Source organism: Rhinolophus sinicus, chromosome 8 (genome assembly GCF_057876585.1).
Source record: "Rhinolophus sinicus isolate RSI-liver-muscle chromosome 8, RSI-T2T, whole genome shotgun sequence".
Lineage (NCBI taxonomy): Eukaryota > Metazoa > Chordata > Mammalia > Chiroptera > Rhinolophidae > Rhinolophus > Rhinolophus sinicus.
Window position 1 is genome coordinate 10,514,868 of NC_142508.1, and position 26,553 is coordinate 10,541,420.

The 26,553-nt window shown below is 37.6% G+C and overlaps 1 protein-coding gene and 1 pseudogene across 4 annotated transcripts in view; one reads left to right on the forward strand and one right to left on the reverse strand.

Annotated features, from left to right (window-relative positions):
* Positions 1-26,553, reverse strand: part of TRIM24 (tripartite motif containing 24) — an 83,471-nt gene that overhangs the window by 45,752 nt on the left and 11,166 nt on the right. The window lies entirely within an intron of this gene.
* Positions 1,542-9,731, forward strand: LOC109457169 (cell division cycle-associated protein 3 pseudogene; annotated as a pseudogene).

Sequence of the window (26,553 nt, forward strand, 5' to 3'; positions counted from 1 at the left end):
CAGTGAGAAGCTAAGCCTCAAACTGAAAGATCTATCCAACACATGATACTAAGGATTAGTAATTAAAATCTGTCAATATGTGACAATGCATTTCACAGAAGAAAAAGATTGCATAAACACGTTCCCTATTCCTCCAAATAAGTACAGCTAGAAACTCTATAGACATTCTATATAAATCAATCACAAGAAGACTGTAAAAGTTAGAGAGAGGGCAGCAGACTGGCTAGAGACTTTATATATTCCAAAGTGGATGTTCATGAAGCCACCATCCCAGAAACACTAACAGGTGTAAAACAAACAAAAAGCCTTCTGCTCTATCCAAAGAAGTAGGAAAAGGGCAGCCTAGCAGAACAGAACACTTTTAGCCAAACATCGCAGAAAAAACGATGTTCCCTTTCCCACCAGAGAAGGCCCAGTGGGGAAGCCTAGAATTCCACCTTGGCCAAGCACAGACCACGTGCTGGGCATGTCAGAGAAGCCTGGTGGGGGAGCAGGGGCTTTGATCCCCACCAGGCCCCCTGCAGTGTCATTGGAGCTCACGTGGGGAGTGAACCACAGTTAACACTAAACATGTTTAGGTACTATATTGTTTCCCCGTAAATAAGACCTAGTCGGACAATCGGCTCTAATTCGTCTTTTGCAGCAAAAGTCAATGTAAGACCGGGTATTATATTATATTATACCTGGTCTTATAGTAAAATAAGACCAGCTCTTATATTAATTTTTGCTCCAGAAGACCCATTAGAGCTGATTTTCCGGCTAGGTCTTATTTTTGGGGAAACAGGATAGGTAGGTCGTAGGTACAGGCTTTAATTAAATGTTTCGATTGCTTCGGTTGTCACATAGCTTATGGTCAAAGATAAATATGCTAGTCATGTCCTGGAGGCCTGCTTGTAAAGCAAGTTCTAGGAAACATGTTTAAAGGTACACTTTGAGATAATAGAAAAATGTAGCTAGTTAACATACAGCAATGACAGCTTAAACAATAAAAGACCACAAGACGTTTAGTTTCTGCCTTTTGCTTTAAAGATAACATCACTGATGGGCAATCATGATATGTCTTGCAGAATCCCAATTAGATCACCTGACTACAGTTAGGAAGGCTCCAGAAAAGATGACGTCAGGAACTATATTAACCAGACGAGAAAACTGCGGAAGCTCGCACAAGAACTAACCAGTGTCGCGCGCGACCCCCTAACCCTCAATCTTTGCCATCAAAAAACCTTGATTAAAAGCCATCTGGGAATTTGGGTGCTAAGCGATGGAGAGCTTCACGTTCTCCCTGCTTGGCGCCCTGCAAATAAACGGCTCCAATTTCTTCGCTGTAAACCTCCACGTTCAGCGTTTGCCTCTGCAGCACTTGGGGGCGGGCCTCTGCGGTTAGGCGACAGGAGCCAGAACTTGCGCCTCCAGCGCAGTAAGGAGATTCCCCTCCACCTCTATGTAGTGTTGGCATCAGAAGAAGCCTATTAGACAGTCAAGACATGTATCACTGCCTACAGTAAGCTCCCTGCCTCTGTCTCCAATCCTTAGATACGTCGATGAAGAACACAGGGAGCGCAGTAATAGGCATCCATGCCCCTACCAGCCAGGGGAGGTATCAAGAGAGGCCTGCTGGGAGCCGGAACTTCCATGCCACCCCCCAGGAAGGAGGAGGCTCTCTCCCTCCAGGTATCAGGGGAGGCAGCAAATAATAAATATAAGCAGAAATCACGGAATTAAAAACTGCAAAGTGCATAAAACAGATAGCTGGTTATTTGAAAAGGTCAATAAAATGAACAAGCCTCCATTCCACAAGACTGAAAGAGACAAAGGAGAAGACACACCTTACCAAACACAAGGAATGAAAAACGGAGTCTCACTATTGACCACGGAAACACAAAAAGGACAAAGGGGAATACTAAGAACAGGACTCAGACAAATGTTAAGTGAAATGAACCAATTCCTCAAAAAGCACAAACTGCCATGACTTACCCAATATGATATAAATTGAAAAGCCCTACAGGTACATGGGAATTGGCGCGAAACAAAATGAAATACTTAAGTGTAAACCTAGCAAAACATGTACAGGACGTGTATGCTGAAAACTACAAAACGCTGGTGAAAGAAATCAAAGAAGAGCTAACCAAACGGAGAGGCAGAGCGTTCATGGCTAGGGATACCCAAAGCCGTCAAGACGTCCGTCCTCCTGAGTGTGAGCTACAGGTTTAACACAATTCCTAATATCATCCCAGCAACATTGTTTTGGTAAATTTAGACAACGTTATTTTAAGATTTATATAGAAAGGCAAATGCACAACAGCTAAATCAATATTGAAAAGAAGGATAACGAAATTGCTCTATGCAATTTTAAGTCTTGTTATATAGCTACCGTAATCAGGAATGCGTGTTGTTGACCAAGAGGCAGACACATAGTATGAGTAGATGAATGAAACAGAACAGGCCCGAAATAAACCCACACAAGTAGGGCCAACCTGATTTTTAAGAGGTGCAAAAACATATTTATGCTGACAAGTACAAAATGCTGATGAGAGATAGACTGCGTTCATGGACTGGAAGATTCGTTGTAGTAAAGATGTCAATTCTCCCCAAATAGATGAACATGCTAAGGTATTCCTATCAAAATCGTAAACAGGATTTTATGTAGATATAGACAAGATTATTCCAAGATTTATGGAAAAGGAAAGGAACTAGAAGAGCTAAAGCAATTTTGAAAGAGAAAAACAATTTTTCAATTTCAATTTCAAGAATCACTTTCCAATTTTAGGACTTATATAGATATAGTAATTGAGACAGGCTAATATTGGCAGGATAGAGAAGACACATAGAGAAAAGGAACAGAACAGAGCACCCGAAATACATCCACACAAGTAAGCCTAACTGATTTCTGACAAAGATGTGAAAACAATTCAGTAGAAGAAGGAAAGTCATTTTCAACAAATTGTGCTAGAGAAACTGATGATATATTCATAGGCAAAAAACCTAAATTTCACATTTTACATAAAAATTAACTCAAAGTGGATCAGACTTAAATATAAAACATAAAATTATAAAACCCTTAGAAAACAGGAGAAAATCTTAAGGACCTAGGACTTGTTAAAGAGTCCTTAGACACATCAAAAACACAGTCCGTATTAGAAAAATATAAATTTTATTTCATTAAAATTAAAAAGCTGTGCTTTGCAAAGGACCTGTGGAAAGGATGTATAATATAAGACCCAATGTTATATTACATTACATTACATTACATTATATTATATTATATTATACCCGGTATTATAGTAAAATAAGACTGAGTCTTATATTAATTTTTGCTCCAAAAGACGCGTTAGAGCTGATTGTCTGGCTAGGTCTTATTTTCGGGGAAACATGGTATATAAAGAACTCTCAAAACTCAATAAAAAACAAAAACCCAATTAGAAAATGGGCAAAAGACATGAAGAGCCATTTCACTGATGATGATGATATATTCATGGCAAATAAGCACAGAAGATGTTCCACATCACTAGCCATCGAGTAAACGCAAATTAAAATCATGGCAGGATATCAACACATAGCTATTAAAACAGCTAAAACAAAACAGTAGTGACAGTACCAAATGCTGGCGAAAATGTGGAGAAATTGATCTCTCATACATTTCCAGTAGGAGTGTAAAATGGTAGAGCCACTCTAGAAAATATATTGGCAGTTTCTTTAAAAAAAAAAAAAAAAAAAGAAAGAAAGAAAAGAAAAGAAAACTAAACATAATATTTATCATATGAATGAGTAATCTCACTCCTTAGGTAAACACAATAATCTGAACATAAGCATCTTAAGTCAGCATTATTCATAAGAAACTAAAAATCTAAAAGAAATCTAAAAATCTAAGAAACTACAACTTAAAACCCAAATCTCCTTAAATAACTTAATGGTTCAATAAAACATGGTACATGCAATATCATGGACTACTAGTCAGCAATAGAAGGGAACCAAATATTAATATATGCAAAAATTGGATGGATCGTAAGGATATCATTCTGAATGAGAAAAAGCCCATTTCAAAAAGTCACTTATGAATAATTCCACTTATATAGCATTCTCAAAATGACAAGATTATGGAGCTGGAACACAGACTAGTGCTTTGTCTGAAATTAGGAACGAAGGGGGAGGGGAGAGAACATGGTAGGTATGACTGCAGGGCGTAACACGAGGCAGAGCTTTGGCAGTGATGGAATAGCTCTGTATCTTGACTGTACTGATGGTTATCTGAACGTACACGTGATCGAGTGGCACAGAGCTATGCACACTATTGTACTAAGGTTAATTTTCTGGTTTTATAATACTGTACTGGGGCCGGCCTGGTGGCTCAGGCAGTTAGAGCTCTGTGTTCCTAACTCCAAAGGCTGCTGGTTCGATTCCCACATGGGCCAGTGGGCTCTCAACAACAAGGTTGCCAGTTCGATTCCTCGAGTCCCACAAGGGATGGTGGGCAGCGCCCCCTGCAACTAAGATTGAACAGGCACCTTGAGCTGAACTGCCGCTGAGTTCACGGATGGCTCAGTTGGTTGGAGCGCATCCTCTCAACCACAAGGTTGCCAGTTCGATTCCCGCAGGGGATGGTGGGCTGTGCCCCCTGCAACTAGCAACGGCAACTGGACCTGGAGCTGAGCTGCACCCTCCACAACTAAGACTGAAAGGACAACAACTTGAAGCTGAACGGCACCCTCCACAACTAAGATTGAAAGGACAATGACTTGACTTGGAAAAAAGGCTTGGAAGTACACACTGTTCCCCAATAAAGTCCTATATCCCTTCCCCAACAAAATCTTAAAAAAAAAAAAAAAAATACTGTACTGTAATCATTGAGAAAAACTGGGTATACAAGGCCTCTCTGCATCTTCCCATGAATCTACAATTTCAAAATAAAAAGTTAAAAAAAACACACACAAATTAACATTTATGTAGTGCTCTCGTTATATGTACTGCTTTATCCTCATACAGTTGAAGAAACGGAAATGAAAAAATCTGGTTAACTTGACCAAGGCCACACAACAGTGAAGCTGTAATTTGAACCCCTGGCTAACTCTGAGTGTGGGCTCTGTACTACACTTTACAAAAATGCCTTAGAAAATCATGGTTAATAGATAACATTTTGACAGACAGGATATTAGTCCATGAGTTAAGAATCCCATCTGTGTATGGTAGTGAATTTTACCTAAATGAATTTAAACCCAAATAAATGCTAACTCAACAATACCTATTTACCCACGAAGTTAGTGGGGAAATGTCATTTCTATTAGACACGTCTGAGCACATTTATAGTTCTTCTGTACAAATTAGTAAAGACCAGCAGCTAGAAAATTGGATGGATCGTAAGGGTATCACATTTCACATTTTACATAAAAATTAACTGGAGTGATTAAAACCCAATTAACTAAACAAAAATAATTCCCTGAGAATGTGGAGATCTTCACTTTAATCATTCATCGTATGCTTGATGGCCATGGTTGCCTCTTTTGGGTATTTATTAGGTTGAAATTTTTAATAGTGCATAACTCCCTTTAAATCTGTTTTCAAATGCTACCTTTCCTAACTCCTGCATTCCCACCCACCTCCCTGCACAACCTTTGTCCTTCTTTAGTTCTTTTCCTCCTGGAACTTTTCATCCTTCTATTTCATTTATTTATGTTTACTATTTATTGTCTGCATATCCCAAGTAAAATATAAACTCCGCGAGGGCAGAGATTTTTGTTTAGTTCATCAATATTCCAAAGCACCTAAAAATGTACCTAGCACATCCCAGTGCCAATAAGTACTTGGTGAAAGAACGGATGCGCTCCCTTAGGAATCACATCCCGTGATCCACAATTCCACCACGGGGAAACGCACACCTCCGCCTCAGGGGACATATTCCAGTATGTTCACAGCAGCACTGTGCATAAAAGCCCACAACTGGAGACAGCCTAGATGCCCATCAACAGTAGCAACACAATAATGCGGCTGGTATATTCAAATAATACTACACAGCAATGAAATCAATGCACTTCAACTTCAGATACAGACTGAATCCCCCAAAATATCACATTGAGTGAAGTCAGTAAGTCCCAGAAGAATACATTATAGTCTATTAAAGTTCAAAAATACTCAAATTCAAATAAAATATTATATAGGAAAGCATACAGAGCTGATAAACTACTTTAAAAGAGCAAGGGAATAATTAACACCAAATTCTGGATAGTGGCTCCACACAGGGAGGAGGAAAGAAGCGGCAGCTCCCCTCTGAATACTAACTTCAGCCCTTCTGTCTTTCCTGAACCAAACCACTTCCAGGGCCTAAGAGCACATGGGGATGACGCTTGAGCAAATGAAAGCTCAGGCCGAGACCAGCGGGCTTTTGTCAGAGCTCTGTCCTAGGGTTAGGGGGAGCCTGAGGACGAGTAACTCTCACAGCAACCCAGCTCTGGTGCCTTAAGGATTATCCCCCATTTCACAGACCAGGAAACTGAGCACCCTGGTCTGCCCAGGGCCACAGAACTACTAAGTGGCCAATCTAGTATTTGATTCCTACATAACGACACATCTTGTGTACATGGATTTAAAAAGATACGGCATGGGCTTTAAAGCCATATAGACCTAAATTATTCCTCTTTATTAATTGCTCTATAACCTCTAAATAGTCTTTCTGAGCCTCTATGTCATCTTCTGTAAAACAACTGTACATGATAATCATGATGATAATGGTTGTCATGTTGTAAGGGTGACGGTGTATTTTTCAAGAGCTGACAATCTAGTTTATTTTTTCCTTTTCCTCTCTCTTTTTCTTGTTTCCTTCCCCTCCTGCCTGAGTCAATTACTCTGTTTTGGTGAAGTTACATGCACACCTCGGTAATCTGGTTAATCACCAGAACACTGACTTGAAAGAAATGGTTTCAGCCCTTACATATCTGGGCACCAGCAACCAGGCTGCAAGATGACGAACGAAGCACCCCTACGACTGTGTGGCGATAACTGAAATTCAGAATGAACTAAACTCCAGGAGGCTTTCTTCCAGACAACAGCATCAAGGAATCACTTAACTTCCCCTTTCCTTTGTTCTGCCTTTTCTTATGTACCTATAAAACCTTCTGGTGGTTCTAGGAACAGGGAAGGTAGTCTGAGACAATAGTCCGCCATCTTCCCGGAAAGCCGGCTTTTTGAATAAACCTACTTTTCTTTCCACCAGCCCTTGTCTCTCCATCATTGGCTCATGAGCGGCAAGCAGCGAATGTGAGCTTGGTAACAATACTGAGAACTTACTGTATTCCAGTTACTGTGCTAAATATTTCATGCTTATTAGAACAAATTTGATTCAAGACGGTTATAAGGATTCTATGAATAAATGTATAAAAAGAGCCTAAAAATGCCAGGCTAGTTGGTAAACCTGTGCTTTAAACCCTGTGCTCTCAATTAAAATCAGGTAACAGCTGACTCCTGAAAGAACTGGCATGACCTAACCTACCTTATTACCTTAAAGTATGATTTATTAAGGCTACAAATGAATTCGGAGTCATAGATGTATCTCTACCTAACAAGGAACAATGGGACTAAATGTTAGTGAATCTCACATTCGTGTCTCTACCCAAACTTCACTTCCAAGCTGAAAATGTACCTTATTAATACAAGAAAAACCAGGCACTGCATATTATACACTAAATACCTGAATACTAGTATGAAGAAAATGATCCTTTGAGACACTATCCTGGGATGAGTGGGAATACTGTAGAAACATAATTCAACTCTCTCATTTTTGAAAAGGAAAATATGAAATCTGAAAGGCAAGCAGGGAGTCAACTCTAATTAAGAAGAAACAGTAAAGCAAATGGACGAGTACAAATGCTAGAAATTGCTTCTCTTTGCTGATACCAAAAGGTAAGGATAAAGAACATGTGCTGTGAACAAGGTAGACGAGGAAATCACCTATTTATTAATCAAGTTGAAACAACTAACACTTTAGTATTGTATTTTTCTGCATTTTAAAGGAAAAGAACTGTTAAAGTTACCTATTCATTACCCATCTAAATATAAGTGTCCACATTTGCTAAATGAAATCATGAAACACATTTTTTAGATAGTAAGCTCATAAAACATGACTGATACAGGAAATTAATGATAGATCACCAATTATACACTTAAAAAGCAACTGGATTTAAAATGAACTTACTAAGATCTGGTTTTATTTTTTTTCTACAAATTAAATGTTTACAGATTCTGGGTTTTGAAATGTGAATATGATTTGCTATCTCCTTTTTGTGACGTTTTAGTTTCTAAACCTAAGCATAATGCGGGGCTTTTGCTTTGATATTAAGTACCAGGAATGGTTTGTAACTCAACTGCCCACCTCCACAAAAGACATGTATGTGGATTTAAAACCTCTTATTACACACTGTGGATCACAGACACAGTGAGTTAAATGATTGGACCATGAGGTGGATCGCCACAGTCAGGCAACTATATTTCAACATCCATGGAGAAAAAGGAAAGGATCTACCTAACACAAAAGAGTGCTCTGTCCATGGTCCTGTCAATAGCATTGATGGTTTGCTACTTAAACATACTTATATGTGTATACAACAAAGACCCAATTAAAAGCTAGCTGCAAGAAACCCAATTCAAATACACACATAGGTTAAAAAACAAAAGGATGTAAGTAGATACACATTCAAACAACAAGCATATGAAACCTGGAGGACTTTATATCAGAGTGGACTACAGAACAAGGACTATTACAAGACAAAGTGGGAATGGTGTACGTGAAAAGGGCCAATTCCTCATGAAGACATATTCATCCTAAATGCACATGCACCAAATTAACAGAGCTTCAGAACTCATAATGTAAAAACTGATACAAGTGGGAGGCTCCAGCTGCTGTGTACCCCAAGGTAGAGTTGGGGCGTGGCATCCTGTCCTTGCCCGGGGCGGGCCCTGCCCCACCCTATTCCTCCTGGTGGAGCATCAGTCACTGCAGGCGGCCTCCGCCGCACAAGCATCTATCTGCAGGAGTGGCAGACCCAGAGTCGGCATCTGGCATCCTGCATGCTGCCATCCGGGGGGACAGCTCTCCACAGCCAACCTACCAGCAGGGAGCAGTGGAGGCCTCATCAGGCCAGGACTCAGAGCCTGGCTCTCCTGCCCTTGGCACTGCATGGAAACCTAGGAAGACCAGCAGTGGAGAGGCCCCAAGCCCACTGGAGAAAGAGCTGAGGGAAGTATTTGAAACCGAAGCCCCCAAATCAAACCTTCCCTCAGAGCCTGTTCTGCCCCTAGCAGCGCCTTCCTCTTCTGAATTGGACGTGCCTCTGGGCACCCAGTTTTCCCTTGAGGACCAGATGCCACCTTGGAGTCAGACTGAGCTGCCCTCCACGCAGGTGTTTTCCGAGGAGGAAACAGGACAGCCCTCAGAAACCCTTATGACCAGCCAAGGCTCAGACAAGCCCTTGAGAGACCCTGAGACGCCCCGATCTCCAGGTTCTTAGCACAACACATGGAAATTAAACGGCAAGGTACTAGGGTGAACTCCCCTCACCATCCTGCAAGATGACAACCACGGAGACTCTGACATCAGGTCAGGGTAAGTGACCTTCTTTCCTGAGTGAAAATGTTAGGAAACTAAAGGATGAGGCCATTCTGGCAACTGGACGAGTTCTGAGAACTGGAGGGTGACCATGGAGCAAGGCCAGGACTGTGACAAGGAAAATCAGCATTTTGCCTTGTAGAGAACTGGACCACACGTGGCCCTAGGCCTGGGTTCACCAGTCATATTCCATGTCCTCTCACCCCTTCTTTCCCTGGGAGACTGGAAAGGCCCATATTCTTCGATTCCACCTAAACTACCAACTCTGGAACTAAGAGCTTTCTTGGGCTTTCTTTGTGTCTTATGTGTTTATTATATAGTGGAAGTGATTTTTTTAAAAATGATACAACTGAAAAGAGAAACAGACAAATCTACATGATAGTCAGAGATTTCAACTCTCCTCTCAATAATCAATACAGCAGCAGACCGAAAATCAGTCCGGATATAAAAAAAATGAACAAATAGCAGAATGCCTATTCTTTAAGTGTGAATGGAATATTCATCAAGATATAACATATGCTGGGCAATAAAACAAGTATGAATAAATTAAAAGAACTAAAAACACACAAAATATGGTCATATGTTTCATGACCATAATGAGGTAAACTCAGAAATCAGTGACAGACAGAACTGGAAAATCCCCAAATATTTGGAAATTGAACAACTTCCAAATAACCCAAGTATTAATGAAGGTCTAAAAATCAATGGTCTAAGCTTCCACCTCAAGAAGCTACAAAAAGAAGAGCAAATTAATCTCAAAGTAGAAGAAAATAAGCAGAAAGCAATGAGAAAAAAAGAATATAGGAATAAAGGGAAAAATCAACAAAACCAAAGTCAGTTCAGAGGTCAGGGGAATTGTAAAAAGTAATAAACCTCTAGCTAGACTGATCAAGGAGAAAAACAACAACAACAACAACAAATCAGAAATAAGACAGGCCATTTCTACTGTGTCCATGGACCTTAAAAATTAGTATTGGGGAAATTATGATCATCTAGATTAAATGTGTTGATTCTTTGAAAGACAAAGTTATCAAAATCTTCTCAAGAAGAGACAGAAAAACTACAATGCTCTGTATCAATTAAAGAAATTGAATTTCTATTTTAAAAACCTGCCAAAGATGGGGCTGGCCCAGTGGCTCAGGCGGTTAGAGCTCCATGCTCCTAACTCCGAAGGCTGCCGGTTCAATTCCCACATGGGCCAGTGGGCTCTCAACCACAAGGTTGCCAGTTCGATTCCTCCACTCTCGCAAGGGATGGTGGGCAGTGTCCCCTGCAACTAAGATTGAACACGGCACCTTGAGCTGAGCTGCCGCTGAGCTCCCAGATGGCTCACAACTCTTTTGGAAGGAAAACAGAGAAGGAAACACTTCCTGTCTCCTTTTATAAGGCCAGTTATTACCCTGATACTGAAATCAGATGCAATCATTACAAGGAAAGAAAAATATAGACCAATATCTCTCATGAACAAAGATGAACAAAAATGATAAACAAAATACCAGAAAATCAAATGCAGAAATACATAAAAGGGATTATATAGGGTTTATTACAAAAATGCAAGATTGGTTGAGCATTCAAATCAATTAAAGTAATTCACAATATTAACAAAATAAAGGAGAAAAGCCATTATCATCATCTTTGAAAAACTCAACACCCATGCAAGAATAAAAACTTCCAGCAACCTAGGGACAGAAGGAAACTTCCTAAATTGATGAAAATCTTACACCTAACATATTTAATGACGAAATACTAAATGCTATGTTGTGTGACTGGGAAGAAGCCACGGATGTCCACGCCCACAACTTCTATTCCAAGCTGTTTTAGTTCGTACAAAAGGCAAGATAAAGAAATAAAAGGCAAATAGGTTGGAAAGGAAGAAGTAAATTGTTTACGCATATATTTACAGGCAACATAATCATATCTGTAAAAAACCATAAGGCATCCACACAAAAAGCCACATGAAATACTTAGGGATTCTTTTAGCACAGTATGTGTGAGACCTGTATAGTGAAAACAACAAAACAAAACTCAAAGATCACCCAAATAGATGGGACATTGTTCTTGGATTGGAACACTAAATATGGTTAAGATGTTCCTTCTCCGCAAGCTGAGCTAAAGATTCAATGCAATCTCAATTAAAATCCCAGCAGGCATTTTGTAGAAACTGACAAACGGACCCTAAAATTGATATGAAAATGCAAAGGACCAAGAATAGCAACTTGAAAACTAACAAATTTGGAAGACTTAAGTGATCTAATTTCAAGACTTACTGTAGAGCAAAGTAATCAAAACAGGGTGGTACTCATGTAAAAACAGAAATACAAACAATGGAGCAGAACAAGAGTCCAGAAATACATATATATAGAACATGTAACAAGTATTTAATGATTGTCTCAAAAGGATGTACTGAGATAAAATATAATGGGTAAGAATTTTGTAGAAATGAAGTGATAAATCCTATAAGTTTTCCAAAATGAATGAATCCCAAGTAGATTAAAAAGAAGCTACATTAAATATATTACACCAAACCTGTAGAAACCAAAGAAAAACAGAAAAATCTTAAAAGCAAAGGAAAAAGATGGAGTATCATCAAAAAAGACAAAACTAAGACTGACAGCCTACTTCTCATCAGCAACGATGGAAATCAGAAGACAGTAGAAAGGTGTCTTTCAAGAGATAAAAAACAGTAATTGTCTAGCCGGAGCTCTAAATCCAGCTGAAATATCCTTAAAGATCAATTAAGATGCACAAGTTGAAAGATAAACTGTCACACTGGATAATGAAATACAACAATATACTGTTATGTTGCCAAGTTGATATTTTTTAGGTTCACTAGTTCATTTACAGTTTTAGAGTTTATGCTTTTATTTTGGTATAAACTAAATATTAGTTATAAGTTTATAACTATTATTATTTAGTTATAAACTAAAAATTCAAAATAATTTTTGAATATGTGAAACATGTACATGGTTCAAAACTCAAAAACTGTATTCAAAAGTATATCGGATTTCACTTCTATCGCTGTCCTTCTACCCATTTCATTTCCTTCTACACCACTTCCCTATAGACAACCATTTTTATTAAACCATGTTGTTGGCTTATCCTTCCAGTAACGTTTTTCTTTTTCTCTCTCCAGAAGTTCTTTTTGCAAATATATCTACATTTTCATGTACAAAAAGTAGTAAACTATATACACAGTAACGTGGCTTGCTTTTGTTCATTTAACAGTATATCCTGACAACCACTCCTTATCAATAAATTCCATTTCCAATTTTTTGCTATTACAAATGACATAATGAATAATTTTGTCCACACATCACTTTATACTCATAGCAGGTGTACCCTTAAAATAGATTCCGAGAAGGGGGTTTGTGGGTTAAAGGGTAAAGGAATCTGCAATTCTGTTAGAAATTGCCAAATGTACCCTCATTAGAAATGTATGGCAATACTTAGTTCCTCAAAGTCTCATAAATTGAGTGAGTATGTTAGTTAACAAACTTTTGGATTTTTGCCTGATAGGTGAAAAATACTTACCTTGGTATAGTTTTCATTTGTATACTCCTTATTAAGGTTTAACATCTTTTCCTGATGGCTATTTGCATCTGTATTAAGTATACTGTCAGTTTTTCCTTTTTTTTTTTTTAAATAAAAACTGCAAAGCAATTTTAAGCTACATTAGGTAGAATTTATTAAGAATAATATTGGTAGTGTTATGAAAGTAATAAATTTTCTGCAGATAAAGGAAACAATTTAGTTAATGGTTGGTTTAAATAAACATTAATTGTGTTATTAGAGCAAACGTTTTCAGTAGAATAAGAAATACAATGTGAAATCAAAGAAGTCAAATAAAAATCTTGAAGTGTAAAACTGACTTAGAAATATCAATACACACAAATGAATTTCTAAAAATGTATTTCCTAATTCTGTCCAGTCTCAAAAGGCTTAGAAGTGATCACATCGCAGGAGCATCCAGGTTATTTGGTTTCTAAATACCCTTTACCCCATTAAAGGGAAAAAAACTGTTGATTCCCAATCTGTGGCAGACTTACGGTGCATACATAGTGAGACTGGGATAGACTGTTATACTAGAAGGCAAGGAATAGTTAAAGAGAAAGAGGGTTGCAGCAAATTTAGAAAATCTGAAGGGCAAAAGGAATAATGACTGATTAAAATGCATTCAATATTCTTTTTTAAATCTATGAGTTCATAGGATACTCAACAAACAAATCCTTTGCCACCAATGGCAGTGACAATGACCCTAACTGCCTCTCTAAAAATTAACTAAAAAGAAAGAATTACCTATTTATCCTGAAATTATATGAGAAATTAGAATAGCAGCAAAAATGGCAGCAAATGATGTCATAAAACATGACAGCTTCAGGGATTGGGCCCTCCAGCAATACCCATTAAGCTGGAAAAAAACTATTTCAGAACCCTAGCACTCACTCTGACATTTACAGCAACCGGAGAAATGCTTAGTAACGGGAGAGGCTGCTGAACTTTGGTAAGAAAGCTGCTTGCGTGAACCAGCTACCATGCCCCAATTCCTTAATCCTGCTGCAATGTGTGGACAGCTGCTGGCTTTCCTAAAGCGGCTTGCTGGTACCAGGTAGACAATAAGGACTTTGCACTCTAAAATTTGGGGGTTGGGTCATTTGGTTAGTATGGGGGTACCCTGAGGGCCAGCTGGGATGTTTGACTTTATTCCGCTCCCTCAGGCTACAGGAGATTCTCTGGTGGCATCTATCAGAACATTTAAATAGGAATATACACTTAAAACAAACAAACAGACAAAAAAAACCTACACATTTAAAGAAACCTCTGAGATGTCACAGGCTGAGTGCCAAGATAATACAATACGTCAGTAACACACGCAACAAAGGATTTGAAAAAATAGTTTGGAAAAGTCACTATACAAAGAGACAACTGAAGACCTCAACAGGAAACAAAATCAATCCCTGAGGAGGGGAAGAATTTGATTTCCAGAGTTACCACAATACTCAAAATGTCCAGTTCTCAACAAAAAATTACAAAGCATACAAAGAAACCAGGAAACATAGCTCATTCATAGGAAAAGAGAATTTGACAGAAATGGCAGATTTGAACAGGAAGAAAAAAGAATCAGCAAACCTGAAGATAACGCAATTGAAATTATCCAGTCTGAGGAGTACAATAAAAAAAGAATGAAGAAAAATGAACAGAACCTGAGGGACTTGTATATACATGTTTGATGGTATCCCACACCATGGGAATTCCAGAAGAGGTAGAGCTAAAGGGGCAAATATTTGAATGATGGCTTCCTAAATTTGATGAAAAACATGAAACTACACATCCAGGAATCTCAACAAACTCCAAGCAAGATAAACTCCAAGAGATCTTGTTATTATGGCAACTCTGGAACTCAAGTTTTCCCCACTCCTCAGGGATTACTGATTTTTGCTTGTTGATAGCTGGAGCAGTCCATTTGTGACTTTTCCAAGCTATTTTGCAAAATTTGTATGTATTCCTTGTTGAGAATGGAGGATAGTAAAGCGCAAGAGAAAAACTCTCCAGAGAGGGGTGATCCGAAAACGGAATGCGCCGGGGACTATATGTCCTTGAGTCTACAATTTTGAAGTTGTTTACCAGAAGCTGACCGGCCCCCCTGTACCTGGGCTGGTGTCTTGGTTGATGTATGGTAGCCCCTCCCTCCCAGTTCCCTTCTCTACATTTTCCTGTCAGCTACTTTGCAACTGTTCTCTTTGGCCTTGATGTCCTCCACTGTGGTCCTATCCCTGACTGCCCATGACGTTCTTATCTCAACTTCACATCCACAAGGATGGCTATTATCAATTTTGAAAAAGGGAAAACAAGCACTGCTGACGATGTGGAGAAATTAGATTCCTGTACATTGCTGGTGAGATGTAAAATGGCGTAGCCAGTGTGGAAAACAGTTTGGTAGTTCCTCAAAAAGTTAAACATAGAATAACTATATGATCTGGCAATTCTACTCCTAAGTATGAACCCAACAGAATTGAAAACAAGGACTAAAATTGAAAACAAGGACTAAAACAGATACTTGTACACCAATATTCATAGTAGCATTACTCACGCAAGCCAAAAGGTGGAAAGAACCCAAGGGTCCATCAACACATGGATGGATAAATAAAAGGGGCTGTATCCATAAAATGGAATATTAACCAGCCATAAAAATGAAATTCTTTTTATATGCTACAACATGGACAAACCTTGAAAATATTACACTAAATAAAATAAGCTAGACAAAAAAGAACAAATATAATTACACTTCTATGAGGTATCTAGAATAGGGAAATTCATAAGGACAGAGAATTACCAGGGGCCAGGGAAGGGGAAGGTAAGTTATTGCTTAAATGAGTAAAGCGTTTCAGTTTAGGATGATGAGAAAGTTCTGAAAATAGTGGTGATGGTTAGTTACCCACATTGTAAATGTACTTAATGCCACAGAATTGTACACTTAAAAATGGTGAAAATGATAAATTTTGTTATGTATACTTTACCACAAAAAAAAGTATTCAAAAAGTTGATAATGCATAGTAAAATAAACCCAAAGAAAGTAGAAAAATAAAATCAATAAAATTGAATATAAAATTGAAAACCTCTGGTGGGAAGGAAGGCTGGGGGGCGGGGGGGGGAGAGAGAGAGGAGGAAAGGCAGGTGGGGAAGGAGGGAACACGTGCATGAATGATGCGAGATGGCAGAGCACACACCTATAAAACCAGCACTTGGAATGAAAGAGGGCATCATAACTTTAGATAATACAGATATGAAGAATTAGTACGCGGTTATAATGAACTACTTGTATCGATAAAATTGAAAATTTATTATGAAATATACAAATTCCTATAAAAAAAATGAAACTACCATAGTGTCTGAAGTGAAATAGAAAACCTGAAGAGTCTTACTGATAAGCCTCTAAAATTGAATCAGGAGTCAAAAATCTTCCCGCCAAGAAAAACCCGAGCCCTGATTGCTACCATGTATCAAGAAACACTTTAATTCCAAGCTTATAAAAATTCTTTCAGAGAATTGAAAAAGGTAGTACTCTGCATTTCATTTTATGAAGCCCACATAACTGCAGGAAAACTCATAGTATAAAAAAGGAAAATCACAGGCCACATAACTCATAAACATAGAAGCAAAAACCATAAAATATTAGCAAACCAAATTCTGCAACATGTAAAAAGGATAATATACCATCACTACATAGATGTCGCCTTCGGAATGCACGATCATTTTGTTATTATTAGGAAATCAATTCTTTGAATTCACCACATAACAGATGAAAACATTATCCTCTCACTAGATACAGAAAAGGTGTTTGATTGCTTTAAAAAATCTACTCATGATTTTAAAGAAACAAAAACTTTTGTGGCTATTAGGGATAAATGGACTGGTTTAAGGCGTAAAATTAAGGCTTAATATGTGTTGCCTCAATTCTGATAAAATTGGGAGGGCCTCAAGAGCCTCCCCACAAGTTCCTCTCTACTCTGTCCTCCCACAGATAAGGTCCCCTAAGAAAACATCCCTTCCTTTATCAACAGGACCAGGCACAGTTTCTGCTTATCCTTGAATAGTGGGTTTCAATTTCCTGCCCGCTTACAGAATTATTCAAACAAGCCAATCACATCCTCTGTGGGAACCAGGGAGCACCTCACTTCCGTCCCAGTACATACACAGCCTGCCTCCCACAGTACCTGGTTCTTCATTCTGCCCCAAATGGAACCCCCACGTGGTCTTGCATGGCATGTGGTGTCCTCCTCGCCAGGCCTGACTATATGTGACTAATAAATTGCTGTCAATTTCATCTGTCCAGTGTTGGGTGTTGTGTTGAGCCATTCTTAACCCAAGGGTGGGAATCTCGCCCTCACCAATGGGGTGAATAGTAGGCTATTAAAACAATATAGTGTATTATATGTTTATTATATGTTTAAGATATCAAAACAACATTCTTATAAAAGATATCTATAAAAACCCTACAGCAAAGTTCATATTTAATGGTATAATCTTTCAAGTTTTCTGTCTGAGCTCAGGAACAAGACAAAGATGTCCAATGGTATTTTCATTTAACAATGTACTGGAGATTTTATGCAGAACAGTAAATCAAGGAAAGGAAAAGGTTTAAGGATTAGAATGATGAAATAAAAAGTGTTGTGATTCACAGATGATATTATATGATTACATGTAGATGATACGACTATATATGTAGAAGAGCCAAACAAAGCTACAGTGACATTACTAGAGTTAGTATGAGTCAACAAAGTTAGTGAAAAGAAATAAATATTTAAACACATTTGTTTCCACCATGAACAAAAAGGTAAAAATTATTTACCAGGAATAAAAAGGTGAAAATATAATTAAAATAGGACATTTATAACAGCACCAAAAACTATCACCTAGGAAAATTCCTAAGAGAATATGCTTAAAATCCCCATGGAAATAATTATAAGTGTTCGATGAGTCACTAAAGAAAACATAATAAGAAATGTAATAGCACATCTAGGGATTAGAAAACTCAACATTACAAACATAAATTCTCCCCAAATTGATCTAACAATTTATCAAAATCAATATCCTCTCAGGTTTTTTTGTGGAACTTGAAAGTGGATTCTAAAATTTATTTGGTAACTCAAACAGCTGAAAATAGTCAGAAGGTTTTCTGAAGAATAACTCCAAGTGGTGGGGGTGGGGGTTACATTAGGACCCACTTTACCAACTATCAAAACCTATTGTAAAGACACAGTGATTAAGAGAGCATGGCATTGATTCAGGGAGTGGCAGATAGACCAATAGACCAGAATCAGAGATTAAGTGCTGAGAAATAGACTCATGCATATATAAATATCTAGAAACTGCTATCGATGGCAGTGCATAGGGAAACGAATGGTATTTTCAGTAATGGTGCTGGGACAGCTGGCAAAAAATGAAAGCAGACTCCACACCTATTGCCATATATATAAATCAACTGCAGTTGAAACAAAAATCTAAATGTAAAGGGCAAAACTATAAAGCTTTTATAGGAAAATAAGTATGGAAAGATTCTTAGTAAAACTAAAGCACTAACCACAAAGAAAGATTAATAAAATTGTTTGGTTCAAAGGCCCTATTAAAAAAAAAAATGTTGAGAGAAATAGAAATGGGAGAAGATAGCTATTAAAGAACTCTTACTAAATTAATAAACAACCCAACAGAAAGATGGAAAAGAAGACTCGAGCAAGCACTTCACAATAGCTGAAATCCAAATGGTCAATATGCGTATGAAAAGTGCTCAACCTAACTGGTACTTGGGGAAAGCATATCCGATCCAAAGAAGAAACACCCACCAGATTTCCCAAAACGAAAAACAGTGATGACTCCAAACGGTGGTGAGTGCCCACATCTGGTTGGTATACGAGGATTGGTAAAGAAGATTCATATACCCTACTGACCAGGTATTCTACTTTTCAGTAAAAAAAAACACCTTGGGATTCAAATCTTACTTTATAAGACGAGCTTTACTAACTATATACTGCTGTGGGTATGATTTTGAGAGACTGTTTCTACTTTCAGAATAATTTAATTTGCCCTGACCTATTAATCAACATACTTCTAACAATTTTCTTTAATTTTACTAATACATTATTAAACAAACAGAGTTAGTTCCCTGTTCAACTGTACAATAGAAGATGATGGATAAGCCCAGTCTAACCCTCTTTCCCTCTTCATCCTCCTAACATTTATTTCTATTAGTTTTCCATTAAATCAGAACATTTAATAATATTCACAACTGAGCCACAGAGCCTATTACAATTATATTTCCTTTCTCTATTGATTTTGTTCTTAGTAATTAACACTTCCTGCATTTTTTTCTTTGCTTACTCTTTAGGTATTCATCACTCAATTGGCCCCAAACTTTCCAACGGAATTGTAAGTCCCTTTTAATAAGTTCAAAACTATCAAGTAGTCTATGAATTTTACGTTTACTCAGATGCAGTCTCTGAAACCTGAAGTCGATCCTCCAGCTCCAGTCTTTCTCTGCCTGCTGCAAGCTCCCACCCTGGACTTTCCCTCATCATTATCCTGGCAATGTCTTTGTCTAATGACATTAACATAAATTATCTATTTGCTCTATGCCACATGTAATCTACTTTCAAAGTACCATATCAATATAAAACTAAAACTAGGCCACTTCATGAAATATAAGACTTCTTTTTGTGTTCAGGATATGGTCTACTAGGTTAATATTAATATTGTGATTAATATTGTGATTTTAAATTGGCTGAAATAATCCTTTACTATGTTAGTAAAACTACCTGGTTGATTATATATAATGTTCATTATTTCAGGGTGGTTTTTGTGGGGGAGGGGAGGGGCTAATACTTTAGTTATTTGTTATATAACATATTTATAACGTTCCAAAATCAATACTGGAATAGAAGTTACATGACCCAGGTCTAGTTTACCGCCCTAATCCCTTCTCTAGTCTCTCCTGCCTCCATTGGTAGGCATTTTTAATTTTTTATTGTTTCTTTTTTAAATATAAATGTTTTCTCTCTCGTACTTATTTCTTGTTACTCATATTGTTCTCAGTTTTATATTAATATTCATTAATGACACTGATCATTCTGTGTATCTGTGAAATATTTTCTAGGCTTTAGTATTGATGTTATAAACGCTTCATAAAGAAGTTAGAAATTTACCTTCTTTTTCTATATGTTGAAACAACTGAAGTAGCACTGAGATTATCTGTTTCATTGGCCCTCCACTATAAATCCATATGGGCCTGGAACTTTTGTGGAGAGCCACTTTGTAATATTTGCCATTTCTTCTATGAAAACTGGTCTGCTTAAACTGCCTCTCTTCTGGGGTCAGTTGTGACAAATTGATTTCTTATAAAATGACTCTTTTCATCATCATTTTTCAAACCTATTTTCATAAGGTTATCTTAAAAGAAATATTTAAATTTTCTGTTTAATGGTTACTTTCTCATTGTATGTAAGGTTTCTACTTTTTAAAAATTTAGTTAGCTAATGAGCTGTTTCACGGACAAAAAAAACTTCAAAGAACCAAAAATTGATGTATTTGTTCTCTTTTTCTGTTATCTAGAACTCATTATTACCTTTATCATTATAAATCTTTCCTTTTGGATTCTTTTGGTTTATTTGGTTGCTCTTCTACTTTTTTGAATATTTTCACTGATGTGATGCTAAGAATTCTCTCATGATTGCTTTAGCTCAACACAGAGGTTGGCAAACTATAGTTCATGAACCATTATTCAACATACCACCTGTTTTTGTAAATAAAGTTTTATTGGAACACAGCCATATTCATTTATATATTGTCCGGTTGCTTTCATGCTACTACAGAAGAGTGTAAAAGTTGAAACAGAGACCATATGGGCCAAAAATATTTACTATCTATCCTTCTATAAAAAAAGTTAACTGACCCCTACTGTAACCTCTTGGTTCTGATGTGTCAAAAAATCTAGCAATTCTGTTTGTATTTTCACTTTAAGTCATGAGTTGTTTGGCAGCACGTTTGTTGTTTCCAGATGGAAGGGCCTTTTTGAATTTTTTAAACTGATTTTTACTCAAAAAAAAAACAAAAAAAAAACAAAAAACCAAAACGCTGTGTATTTTAGGGAGAAATTTCGGGGAGTTTTCTTTATATGTCAATAATCATTTTTCTTCAGTGTTCTGGGTTCATTTGCAAAGAAGATGTATTCTCTCATATGCAATAGACAACCATGAGATCCACATTTTGCTGTATTATTTAGGTCTTCAATAGCCTTATAAAAATGTTTGCCCACTTGATCTATCTTTAACAGAGAGCGTTTAAGTCTTCTATTACTAATTTATTTCCAAGTCTTATTGACTCTTCCGAAACTTTTTTTAAAAACAAAAGTTATTAAAAAAAAAAAAATCAAAGTTATCATTAATATCCATGTACCAATAATACATCTTCATTGAGACTTAAAGCTTGTAGCCTTATAATATGTCCTGCCTCTTTAATGATTTCTAGCCTGAATTCTACTTTGTGCAACATGAAAATAGTGACCTCTGTTTTCGTTTTATTTGATTTGTCTGGCATTTTCTTTGCCTAACCTCTATTCTTAACCTTCCTGAGTCTTTCAGTTTTGTATTTATATCGTTTGCATTGAGCACAGAGTTGGATTTTGTTATGCTAGTTAAGCTGAAAAAATTTTTTTTCTCTTAATAGGCCAGTTAACCCAGTTACTGATATGACTGATATGATCTCAATTCTGTTATAAAGAAAATCTATAAATTATTTCATTGTTTGTTTCCTTTTTTCCCTCCCCTCCCCCAATTTCTTTTGACAGCTACCTAGAAAGGTTTGGATTTTTGTCCTAATGGTTATCTTTATACTAATACCTTTATGTAACCTTTGCCTTCTCTTTATTAGATACTGTCTGTTCCCTAGTATGAGCAATACAGAAATTTTAACTCCTGGCCTTTGAGTCTCTTGGGACTTGCCTTTGCATGGGGCTCGCTCCAAACTCTTCGGAGTGTACTTTCTCTTCTAATAATGGCCCTTGAGCCACTGCTTTCTGCTCGGGCCCACTTCTCTTTCTTTGAAATGTACTTTTTCTTCTAATAAACTGCTTTTTCACTACCTAAAAAAAAAAAAATTAACTTTCTTCCCTTCATACCATCCTTACACCGTATTCCCTCTACATCCCTTTAAAGTAATAATATCCTTTGATTCCCCGATGAATTTTTATAAAGCAATCGATGATCCTATTAAGCTATTTCTTGGCTGTCTGAAACTTATTCTCTAGTAGCTTCCTCATGCAAGATGCGTGTGAACTCTTATTCCATAAGTTCCTGAATGGCTGTACTCTATGTACACTGGCAGAGCGTAGAGCAAGTACAGGCTGCTTTGTTACCCGACCCCACCACCCACCATCACATTCAGTTCTACAGTCAGACATCAGAATTCCCTGCACAACATCCTCCCTGTTGCCTTCCTGGCAGAAGAGCTTTTGGCGATGACATAGATTCAACAGCATGGTATTGACATAAAGACAAACGGAACAGAACAAAGAGCCCACAAATAAGCCAGACAGACATGGATAACTGATATTTGACCAAGGCAGTGCAGTAGAGAAAGGACAGCCTTTTCAACAGCAGTGGTGGAAAAATTAAATATCCATATGGAAAATGAACTCGAATTCATACTTCGTAACGACATAGAAAATTAATCCAAAATGGATCATAGACCTAAATGTAAAACGTAAAACTATGAAACTTCAAGGAGAAAATGTCTATATTAGGTAAGTATTTCTTAGATCCAGCACAAAAGAAAACTTCATAAAAGATAAATTGGACTTCATTAAACTAAGGAATTGGGGTTCCTGGGAGAAATGACCCAGGATAGCGCAGAACAAGTACAAGAGGAATCTAGACACTGTTTTGCCAGATGGTAAGTAAGTGCTCAAAAATAGGGGTCTGCCCAAGGACAAGATGTCATCTTGAAGGGGCTCCTACTGCCCAAATGGAAACAATATTATCACAATAATGAAAGGAATGGATAATATATTAAATTTTACAAATTTCATCAGCCCATAATGATAGGCAAATAAATGGAAAAGGAAAATGTCACCCATACAGTAGACTATCAATTAAAAAACAGAAAAGTCACCATTTTGCAACATCACAGTAATAACAGCTGAAGGCAACAATCATCAGTGGATGCCAATATAAGGTTTTGGGGAACAGAATAGTCACACAAACCCCAGGGTATCTCCCAGGAAGTTACCTATTAATTATGGGAGTGAGAGGTGGAGATATCTGTAGAGTGGAGAATTCTGGCAGTTCACCGCTGCCGTAAATAAGCGACCAAAGTCAACACTAACAATAATGGAACAGAATGAGATGTTTCCTAATGTAAAGCACTGAAAAAGACACATGACTTTTGCCAAAAATGATGCATCAGTCTGGATCCAATAAGGAGAGAGAAAGCACACATTAAGTTTGAAAAACAGTAAGTTTAACACAGGTAATTATTAACCACATCAATGGATCGGGTTAACAAGGGCTGGCTAGCAGGTGGAGAGAACTCTCAAGAATATAGGTATAATGGCAGATCTGATAGTAAGATATGCTGTCATTCCTCTACGGCTGAGACAGAGTGGGCAAGGAAGAATTTTCCTCCTGGGGATGTTAGAACACCAAAGTGTGAGCCATGGCTGCACCTTCTCCAACAAAGTCTGATAACAGACTTATAGGAAGTACTGTGGTTTTACACCAAAGATGTTATAAGGAAAAAAAGAGGACAACAATAGTCTGAATAACAGATCTAATAAAGATAGCAGACACCTTGGTCTTTCTATAATTCATGTTACTGTAGAATGGGTTTTCCTGTACTTGTAATAGCAATTCCCTACATAGGAGTTATAACAGGCTAAGATTGCTTTCCTGGATTCAGAGTTTTAGGGTTTCCTTTTGTCTTTTCCCCACAAAGTACTCAAACCTATAGTACCTTAGTGTATACACTTCACTAATACTTTCTGAGCTCTGCGTCCTCCATTGCCCCCTCCCCCATTATCTGAGCCTTTTCTTTTCTACACCCCTAAATTCCTACCCTGGTCAACTTGTGTTTATTTGCAGCAGTTTCTTCTCAGTGTAGGGTTCTGTTCTTTCATGGAATTATTCCCAAGAACCTTAGGCACCGGACTGTCCCAGCTCACTCAAACTTTCCTGTGGCAAACTCTGTCTCATTTCAGACCCCATATTAACAATTTGTGGACCACACGTTGAGTAGCACTGCGCTAAAATACTCTTTCAGAGAGGTGCTGAGTAGCCCTGTAAGAAGACAGACAGTATCACTATAAATTTGTAATCTCCAGTAGGAAATGGGCTTCAACATGACCTGTTATGGTTCTACATTTCATTGGGAAACGCCATCCACTTTGTGAACACACAGACAAACCTTCTATATTTACACCTATTCTTGCCTTCTTGCTTGTTCATAATAAAATGTCTCTCCTATCCAAAATCACCAATTTCTCCACCTGTGCTTTAGATCAATTCTTTCCTGCCTTCTCAGAAGCTTCCCATGCTCACAGATCTCTTTTCGTTATATTCAGTAGCTCACTTAAGTAGATCCTTTCCACTTTCATTTAAACATGCTTAAGCCTCAGCACTGTATTTTTTTCTCCCCAGATATTGCCTTCTCTCTCTCCTCTACTTCAGAAGTAAACTTCTCTACAGAGTTGTCTAAACTTTCCATCTACATCTCTTTACCTACCACCCACTGTTCAACCCACCCCAATATGGTTTTCCCTTCTGCCTCTCTAGTAAAATATGTTTTTGCATGACTGCTACATTTCTAACCCTAAAAATGTTTTGGGCCTCTTACCTGACCTTGCAGGAGCATGACAAAAAATAATGCTGCCTTTAATACTTTCTTTCCTTGGCTTCCATGATATGACTTTTTCCTGGTTTTCTCCTACCTCTTCTTAGTCTCCCTTGTCGGTTCATCCTTAGCTAGTAGTCACTACCTATCAGAATTCCTGAAGGTTAGTCCTAGGTGTCCTCACTCCGCTCTTCCGAGTGGGAGGTAAGAGAACAGAGGGAAGACAACAAGGAGACCAAAACAGAAGGGTCAGAGAAGTAGACCTTTACACCAAAAGATGGGGGGGAAAGCTGAGATTAGGAAAAGCAAAGCACGTACAAACAAGTCAAATCTAGAAGACTGATGACAGAAACTTAAATCAATATGCCCCAGTACAAACAGATAGACACTAGGAATCTCATGGGCTATATATAGGCTCTCTTCCTGATTATGCTTAATGTTGAATATATAATCAAGAGATCCCAGGGAGACTATTCATCCATAAACAAAGTACAATAAAGATCTTCCGGTATTTGAGTCCTAATTACTATATGACATTTTCCTTTTAAATTTATTACACAATGACATGAGTACCTATGGACCATTTATACAGTTGATGTCTGAACAACGTCGGGGTTAGAGGCACCAACACACACACACACACACACACACACCCTGGTGCAGTTGGAAATCCGAATATAACTTGACTCTACCAAGTATCTGTGGGAGATTAGTTTCAGGACCCTCAGTGGATACCAAAAATCTGTGGATGCTCCTTACCTATACAAAATGGCACAGATCAAAGCACAGAGTTGGCCCTCTGCATCCGTGGACTCCCAACCACAGACTGATAACAATACAGGTATGCATTTTTTAAAATCCATGTATTAGGGGATCTGCTCAGTTCAAACCCATGTTGTTCAAGGGTCAGTTGTATTAGGAAAAAAACAGAACAAAGTTCTTTGAGGAATAATTTCACAACTTCAAAGATGAGGATTTGAAAAACGTTTTGAAAGATTAGATGAACACACAAAAACACTGAGGCAATTCAGTTGATGGTTATATGTTCACGTGTCGTTTGAAACAAATATTTGAACATGTACCCTACTTATTGTACACATGTACATATAACTACAAGACTAGTGTATCTTGTACATAATAAATCACATAAACATGACATTGTTAAAGAATGAAATCAGAATGAAATATACTTTTAAATGGCTTGCTAATCATGATAGCTTCATACTACTATCAGCTAATGGTCCAAGAGTAATATACACTTAAACATGATTCATCATTAACATAGAGGATGTCAATCAATTTCAATGAGTCTTCTTGTTAATTTTGAAACTTTTAGGCCCAGGTCTTGTTAGATTTAGTTAATCATTGCTGTTAACCTCACAAGACTGACAAAGAGCCTACAAAGTATTAGTTCTGCCACTCAAATGCTGTTATGCTTGTATATTATGTAGTATCATCTTTATTGTAGCTGAAAATGAGACTGCAAAGATTCAAGTCATTAAGGCTGGTGGAAAAGCATAACTCCATCAATGTCATACACCCAGTAAAATGAAACACAAAATGGGGCAGCAACAGTTACAACTTTCTATGGA